We start from the raw sequence: 8,296 nt of genomic DNA, 5'->3' as shown, positions 1-8,296 counted from the left end.
CACGGTAGGCAAGGATTGCGAAAAAGCTGACGGAGAACGCTCAAGACCAGGTACCGGCACTTCGTCCACCCGGCCAGGGTTACATCGTTTGGCAGAACCCTGACAAGACTGAGACCAGAGCCACTGCGCTTACGTCGTTGGCCCCACCGACGTCAGATCCGCACGAGACAAAGAAGACGAAGAATGCTGGAATCTGCGGCTCGGCCGAGACGCAACCTGGCTGGTCGGAGCAGCCGGTCTTTTCCTCGTCCCTAGTCTGTGAGTACTGCGAACACCGTGATGGGGCAACGATAGCAAGCGAGCGCGAGCTTGCTCATGTGTGTTCAAAGGCACCTGATCTGGCGAATCTGGACACTCCATGGCGAGCCGCGCGCCGTGAAGCAAGCGGTCTCACAGCTGCGACATGTCGTACATTCCAAGACCCACCAATCAATCCACAGGTACAGAAAAAGTTTAGTAGTAAGTATATTACAAGCGACAGGGCCGGCAATCTAGGAAAGGCTACCGAAAGACGAACAAAAGAAAAGAAAAAGGAAGACAAAGCACACAGCGACACAAACAAACAACGAAGCAAGTAAGTTAGTGGGTGTGGGGAAGAGTTTGGTTTTCCAGAGACAACATCACAAATCAACCTACCTAATAGGGTCCCCATCCAGCTCCATGAGACAGCCTTCTCTACCGGTATGTGCTTCCTTCCAAGTGAGATGAGAGATTTGGGTACAGCAACAAATCATATTACTATAAAGTGTTGTATCCCCAAGTTGCACCGCAGGAGGGGTGCGCATGGAGTGCGTCTCCGCGCTCAAAGAAGTGACGCTTGACAGCAGAAGTAGTTCAGATTACGCATGCACATGCTCTTGAGCCACAGGTAATTGGTCATGTGTGGCCGCAAGTGGCGATAAAATGTTCTTTGGCATTCTTTCGGTGACGCACGTACTCTATTTTCAATGATGGGCTTTTTTGTTATTCGAAAATACAAAGCCTAGCCACATATGGAGGACACCATGACGCCGGTTAGCCCGGCACCCGTGCGCTCTTCAGCACGTGACGGAGGAACGCCAAACGCGCGATGTTCGGTTGCCACTTCTGGCCATGCTTCACCAAGTAACTCTGGTTTACGCACTCGTATCCACTTGCCGGGGATCGCCACGACCCCAAACGTGCTCTGCACACGCGCCACAGGCCCCCCTGCCTGCCGACCCGCAGCGTCATATCCCGCATCCGCCCTGTTCTGTGTGTAGTACTCGTGCCCATAACCCGTGTACCCCGCCCCATACGCCCCCCACTGCGAGTAGTCATATTGTCCTTGCGACGCCCACGACCCATCATGGCTGGGGTAGGCATATGCAACCGCGTCCACCGGGGAGAAGCCACCGGCGGCTGTGCGGCAGGCGCCGATTTGTTGGAGTTCTTACCCCAGGAGATGCGAATCGGTACACCCTGTATGGGGTGCCCATGAAGCGTTTGCATGGCCAGCAATGCGGACTGGCGGTCCATGAACTGCACGAAGCCGCAGCCCTTGCCGGGAGGTATCCGTACGTACAGGAGCTGGCCAAGCGCGCAAACAGCGCATTGACCTCGGCCTCAGTCACCGCCGTAGCCAGGCCCTCCAATAAAGAGCGTCGTGTTGCTCGGGTCAAAGTCCCCCTACATGTCAAACCGTGCTTGTGGGCGTGCCCAGTGACAAGGTTGGCATTCATTTCAATTTCGGTTTGCACATATTGGGCGGCATCGCCAACGGCAAGCAGCAGATTGCAGTCTCATGTTTTACATTGGACACACACATGGTGGCACGGGTGCAACTCCAGAGGACCATGCAACAGCACAAACTATCTCAACGTTGTACATACAAATAGCTTACGAGCAATTGTCGTCTGCTTGGTTGAAGGGCGTTCGGCGCTGGGCAGCACGAAGGGCGGCGAACTGTCCGGCATGGCACCGCGTGCAAGGCCGTGCGCAAATCCGAGCGTACCTGGGTTACTTCGTGAGAGCCCCCGCCATCACCCATAGCACCGGGCCCTCGAGCGCGCTTCTCTGTGGCGATGCTGACGCGTAGAGGCCGATCGGCGAGCATGAAACCGTGCATCTCGCCAATGGCGCGGTCGCGCTCGCCCTCATTCCCGAACCTCACGAACCCAAAGCCCTTGCCAAGTTTGGCTGCGAACGCCGACGCGTAGCGCGATTGAAATACTTGCAAAAGCTGCAGCTCGATACTTCTGGTGCGATGTCCCCCACAAATGCAGAGTGCTCTGCGACACCAAAGTCGACCATCACCATGCTACGGAGGCACCATGCAGAGGTTATATATATATTCGATAGACGGTAACGAAATGTATCAAACGCAATATCATATTGACACCCTTTGCTTTCCTCATGTGCTGTATTGCACACGGGCAAGCATGGACTGCGTAGCGCTGGCTTACCTTTCTTTCATGAACTTGTATCTGTCGCCCATTTCAAATCAAGCCTCAGATCAGTATTCGGTGCAGCCTTGCATTGTACAGCTGCAAGCATGACTCGGCAGCCTCCCGAGTGGAGAACTCAACGTGAGCGAGCTTCGTGCCAGCCCTACCCTACTGCGCGTCATCTTCACACTAGAACTGCATTTGTGGCTGAAAATAGCGAGTATACGTAGTTCTCGTTGACCCAGTCAGGCAACGCATCTGCGGTTAGGGTACGACGCTTTGAATCGCCCATCTTGGCTAACATACAGCTATGTTGTCGTGCGACGATACCGCATGACTACAAGTTACTTGAATGATGCGCTTGCCAGGTGCAGCATACAAGGGCTGTTTGGAATCCGTGTCGAAACCTATCAGACGTTGTCTGTGACTTAGCGGTGTGTTGTGTTATTCGCGGCCCCGCGACGCGGGTATTCGTGGCAGCTGCAATACGTCTATCGGTTGTAATTGTTCGCGTTGCGTGCAATGATGCCATCAAGCGGATGCTAGAGAACGAGCTCGATGACCCTTGCGGACCGCGCGCTAACATGAGGCGCTCGTACGACACAGGCCCAGCTGTCAACGCTGCAACGCGGAGGTCATGCGCACCTTCCGAGGGGCGCCTATCTATTCTTGTAGTTCTTTGACCGTTGTCCCGCTCGCATCGACGTAGTTCTCGTTGACACAGCCAGGCAATGCGTCAGATGCTGGGTGCGGCCCTTTGCATCGCTCATCTTGGCCGGCCGGTGTTGAAACGGGCAAGTACATGACCAGCATGACCTCGCGACAAGTGGAGGGGTGGATCACCCTCCGAAGCAATAATGACCTCAAGGAGGTTTCCGGAAAGCAGCACGAATGATCTGACCATCCAGCTGACGACGTTGCCAACAAAAGACCCATGGGAGGCATCACAACATAACCAGAGACCATGCTCTCCGCAAGAGCACGGGACAGGCCAAACAGCGGAACGAGGTGAACATCGTCGCGTTGGACAGAACCAGTGACACCAAGATACAGTGTGTGAAACAACCGTCCAGCCCATGGCATTATGAACGGTGGATAGGCTCCTCGCCACTCCGGAGTTGACGCTGCGCACATTTCTCATTTTTGAACGCACAAAGCCGTCACGCACATAACCGAATCTCACAATGTGAATGCGACGTGAGCCTGTATAATTATGCTAACTGGACGTTTCCAATGAGCAGGTGGAGCCGGGCATCCATCCTCAAAAACAAGATCAACGTCGGAGCGTAAGGAAGGGGGGGACGGTGAAAAAAATCGATGTGCGCTTCGTCGAAGAGCCATGCGACAGATGCAAAGCATTGAGAGAGGCGTCATCAACCAGGACGCCGCCTGCGGGGAAGCCACGAGAGCGCACGGCGAATGATGTTGCGCTGGGAGTATACATGATGAGCTGCAGGCGACGTGGAACAGCGTGCGCTCCGTGGAAAATCGGAGACATGCTAGATTCAGCAGGATCGTCGACAACACGTCAGCAACAACAGAGTCGTGGCCCTCTCAACACACCGAGTGGGTTTTTCATCGTGGCAAGTGTGTTGGGTTTTGATTACAGCTTGAGCTATGGTGATTCCGTCTCTAAGAAATATATGCACGCGCCGCATCTTGAGCTGGATAATATCACGTTCATGAGCCACTAGTACTGCTAATCTGTCATGGATGATACAGTAGGCTCAATGCACCTACTGGACAACCAGGCTTATCATTCTGCATGCAATCGGCTTGAGCAGTTTCCATATTGATTACAACTCGTACCAAGGACAGCAAGTGCAAGCATTGCACGCTGCTGGTGCTGATGCATACAGCTGTCTCACCTTCCAGCCGTCACAGCAACAACGGCGTCTTTTTTCTGATCACATCACGCTGGCTGCCATTCGATCAGCTGCCGGCTTTGGTGGTTGATGCCATGACTGCAGAGCGATGCGCTCAACAGCTTATCAAATTTCTTAGACTCCAGCATCTGCAAAACATGAAGGCATTGGGATCGTTTCGTATGCTGGGCATGCAGGCAAAGGTCTGAACAAAATAGCAAGATGCTTGCTGTATTGAGACATCATCATGCTCTGGTGCGATGAGGCCAACAAGGGCACCATCATCAGAGTGAACGAGGACGATAGGGGGAGCAAAACGCACCTCGCCCGGAATCGAAATGGGTTGCTGATGGCATCGGCGTAGGCTTGATGGATTGCCGCGCAAACGCTGCACAGCCACGCAACGGTCTCAACATGAAGATTCTGCACACTTGCTGCCATACAAGAAGCAATCACCAAAAGATGGTCTGTCCTCAATCCACCGATTTGACACGAATGTCCTCTGCAGTGCTGTGGGGATAGCATTGTGATTGCAAACTTTTTCACACAGAACACGTGGAGGCATAGCATTGACATCATCCGGCAACGCATGGCCAGTGGCGTTTCTTTGCAAATGCGGCAGTGGGACGGGAGTGAGCACCTCACTGACATCATCCGAGTTCATGGGACCGTCCACCACCACCACGATGCGAGCCGAGGTCGCCGACGTGTACCTGCGGCCACGAAAATAACCCTTGAAGACACGCAAACGACGTAATCAAATGAAGACACATCATTTGCAATGGACGGCCATGTGTCTTCCAGGATAGTGTTGAGCATTGTGCTTTTGGCGCCAATCCTGGCAGCTAGTCCGCATTCAACACTACAGAAACAGCTGACACCGGCAATGTGAGCCTGGTAAGCGATTCCGAAGACGATATTGCTTTTCATGTGAATTGAGGCATGGCACAGCTATGCGACATACACCTTACTTTCATATGTTGATCGGTCTTCCATTTTTTATGCAACATTGATACATGTAGAAAGCTCATCGACGACACCCACATCCTCGAGGGGCGTTCCCCCTCGTTCACAGAGTCATGTACATATGATCCCAAGCGGTACTTGGAGTTGCCAATGTCAACAGATGCAAAAGCGAAAATGCGTTCGTTGCATTTTCATAGAGACCAATTTTTCAAGAAGGTCCGTTTTCCGAGCTGTGTATGCGGTGAGCGCCTTGAAGCACACCCAGCATGCAGTATGGCAAAACACACAAAATGTCAAGCAAGAGACATTGTGCGCAAGCACGCTGCAATTGCAGATACAGACATTGCAAGTTGACGAGTACAACTTTTCATGGATTGACTTGGGCTTGTTGACTTGACCCACCCCCAAAAAAAATGCATATCCCAGACCTCGCTTCTTCTGAGCTTGTTTGTGAGTAAATTGCATGACACTATTCTCGTTCTTGCGTGCAAATTTGAGTTCAACATGCGTCAACAAACTTGGTGCTCGGCATTGCGACCATCTTGAACATCGTGCGTACATGGGGAGTACCACATGGTGATGGGCGGAAATGACACCACGTGCCATGAAATCCAATTGTCACGTGCATGGAGTAGAGATGAGTTGCGCTGTACTGGCAACATGGGTGGTGCATGCAGTGGCGGTGTGGGGCTGTGGCTCCCTCAGGTGCCAAACGAAGGGCCGGGGGTGGGGCATCATATCACGGCCAAAGTTGGTAGCGCACCCGTAAACATGGTACTCAGGCGTTACATTCAACAGTCCCAAAAAATAGAGGTCCAAGGAGTTTGAAGCAGCGGCCTTGGTCTTCTGGGCAGCGACTGCAGGTGCCACATCGATGCTGTCATTGCAGTGCCAAGCGACATGACGGCGACATGCTCGATCACGCGTCCCATCAGCACCCTCTCAGTTGTGCTGATGTGTTCATTCAGTGATGCTCAATCGTCAGGGATGATGCACTGATGATGATGTATCTTTTTACAACACTACCGCATCCACATGGACTCGTTGCGTACATCCAGTGAATCCCCGACATGATCAGGAGAAGATGGTGGCAGGCAGGCAGTGACAGACATTGCACAGCCCTGCTCCGTGAGGCAGCAAGCTGTGTTCCGGACGTTGCACATCTCGGCTTTGTCCGTGGGTTTGCTTGTGGACTACTGCGGAATGGTTTCCGCTGTCCACCTCCTGTGGGGAGTGTTTTATGAGTTCTTGGGTCTCAAGACGAGCCTCGTTTTGTGATCTTGTCCTTTTGCCTCTCTGTGCATGTCTTATTGCTATCAACTCGAGTTACAGGATTTGCAATGTCAGTGTGGATGCAGTCGTGCTAAAAATGGATGCGGATGAAGTATGCAGTGTGACAAGGCGTGGGAGTCGTACTTCTGTCGTCAATGGCATCCATGCTACAGTACACAAGGTAATCAAACTTGAGGGGGTTGGGTTCGTCATGCTTGAGGCATCGAAGGTAGATGGGGTTGTTCTGCATGCAGCGATGCCTGTCAGCCCAGCTCTGCAGAAGCAGAACCGGATGGTGCGAACCATGTTGGCAAGCACAGTCAACAGCGCTCACCAACAGCACTCTCCTCGTTTGTGCCATCAGAGTCAGTGCTTTCGGCCACCTAGCAAGCCAGACGCAGTAAAATGTGTGCGAATCCATTTAATTTTGAAAGGACAATTTTCTTGATTATGTGCTTCCAGGCTGGGCTGCCTGGCATACAGAGGCCCAACCTTGAGCAAACACACACAGCAGCTCGGGAAGTGCTCCTGACGGGTTGCGCAGCATAGATGCGTTACCCTGAAAGGTTCCACCACTCCTGACATTCTGATTACATGGGTTATTCACAGCGCAAGCATGCAAAGAATCCTCTGAAAAGGATCTGCTGGCTATGTTGGCACCCGGCGTTAATACACTCAGAATTTCGGTGCGGTTGTGTGCACGCAAGACGACATGAATATAAACGTATCTATGATGACAAATTCTCTCTATTCTCCATTCCCGCAAAACAGCGCGCCCTCGTTGTGACTACTACAAAGCCAATCCTGCCAGGGTTCGACAAGCGGACGACGCTGGACACAACATGGAAGGACCCCATGGTTTCGACAGTCCCTAACTTGATGCCTAAGTAACTCACACCTTTTGTGAAATGATGGCCACACACACAATCATCTCGACCCTCTGTGCTGGGAGCGCAGTTCGCTGCTACTGCCAGCCGTCCGCTGGCCAGTTCTGCTGACTAACAAGAAGCGCAGGGGCGCAACCTATGCATACAATTAACGAGATAGCCTTTCTTCACGAGCTTAACATCAAGACCAGCAAAGAGAACTCGGGCACACCACACAAATGACAGTTTGAAAGGCGTGTTGCTACCTTAACAGAATGCGGTATGGTTATCATAACTAGTGTGAAACAAGCATCGCGGTATTGCATGTATCTCGGTGATATATCAGCCGTGCCAGTAGCATTGCGTCGTCCTTTCAATCCACTCGAGGGCCAGGAAAGAAACTCCTTCCGCATCATCGTTGGGGACACCGAACTCGAGCATCAATCAGACAGATGCAGTTTTTGATAAACAGGGAAATAGTTTTCATCTGCAGTGCGCTCCTTTACCCCTGCGTCACGTTTCGATTCTTTGCATATCACCAGTTGGAGTGACGCGCTGAGGCAGACCAGGCATTGTCGTGCTTACGGTTCGCCATAAATTGCTTCTGTTATTCCAATGTGTGCAAAATTCTGAGCTGATTTTGCCTCGTGATTGCACTTTTCCTACACACATCGTTGGGCGCATCCCCGCACTGAACCTTTCAGGAACATCATCAACCTCGCGCGGGAGGATATACCACAAAGTCACGTGCTTGTGTAGCTTAAAGGGATGCCCTGGACTTTCATGTAGTGTTCTTTGAGACGTTGTCGATGCCTGGCAAACCAGTGATAGGTCTGCCAACAAAGGCGGTTTGCGATGCAGCAAAGCAATGAGGTGTGCCTATACTTGAAAGCATACTCATAATCAGCTTGGGTTGCATGTT

Source organism: Nuphar pumila, unplaced genomic scaffold (assembly GCF_984573655.1).
Source record: "Nuphar pumila unplaced genomic scaffold, dmNupPumi1.hap1.1 HAP1_SCAFFOLD_277, whole genome shotgun sequence".
Lineage (NCBI taxonomy): Eukaryota > Viridiplantae > Streptophyta > Magnoliopsida > Nymphaeales > Nymphaeaceae > Nuphar > Nuphar pumila.
This window is presented reverse-complemented; position numbering follows the sequence as displayed.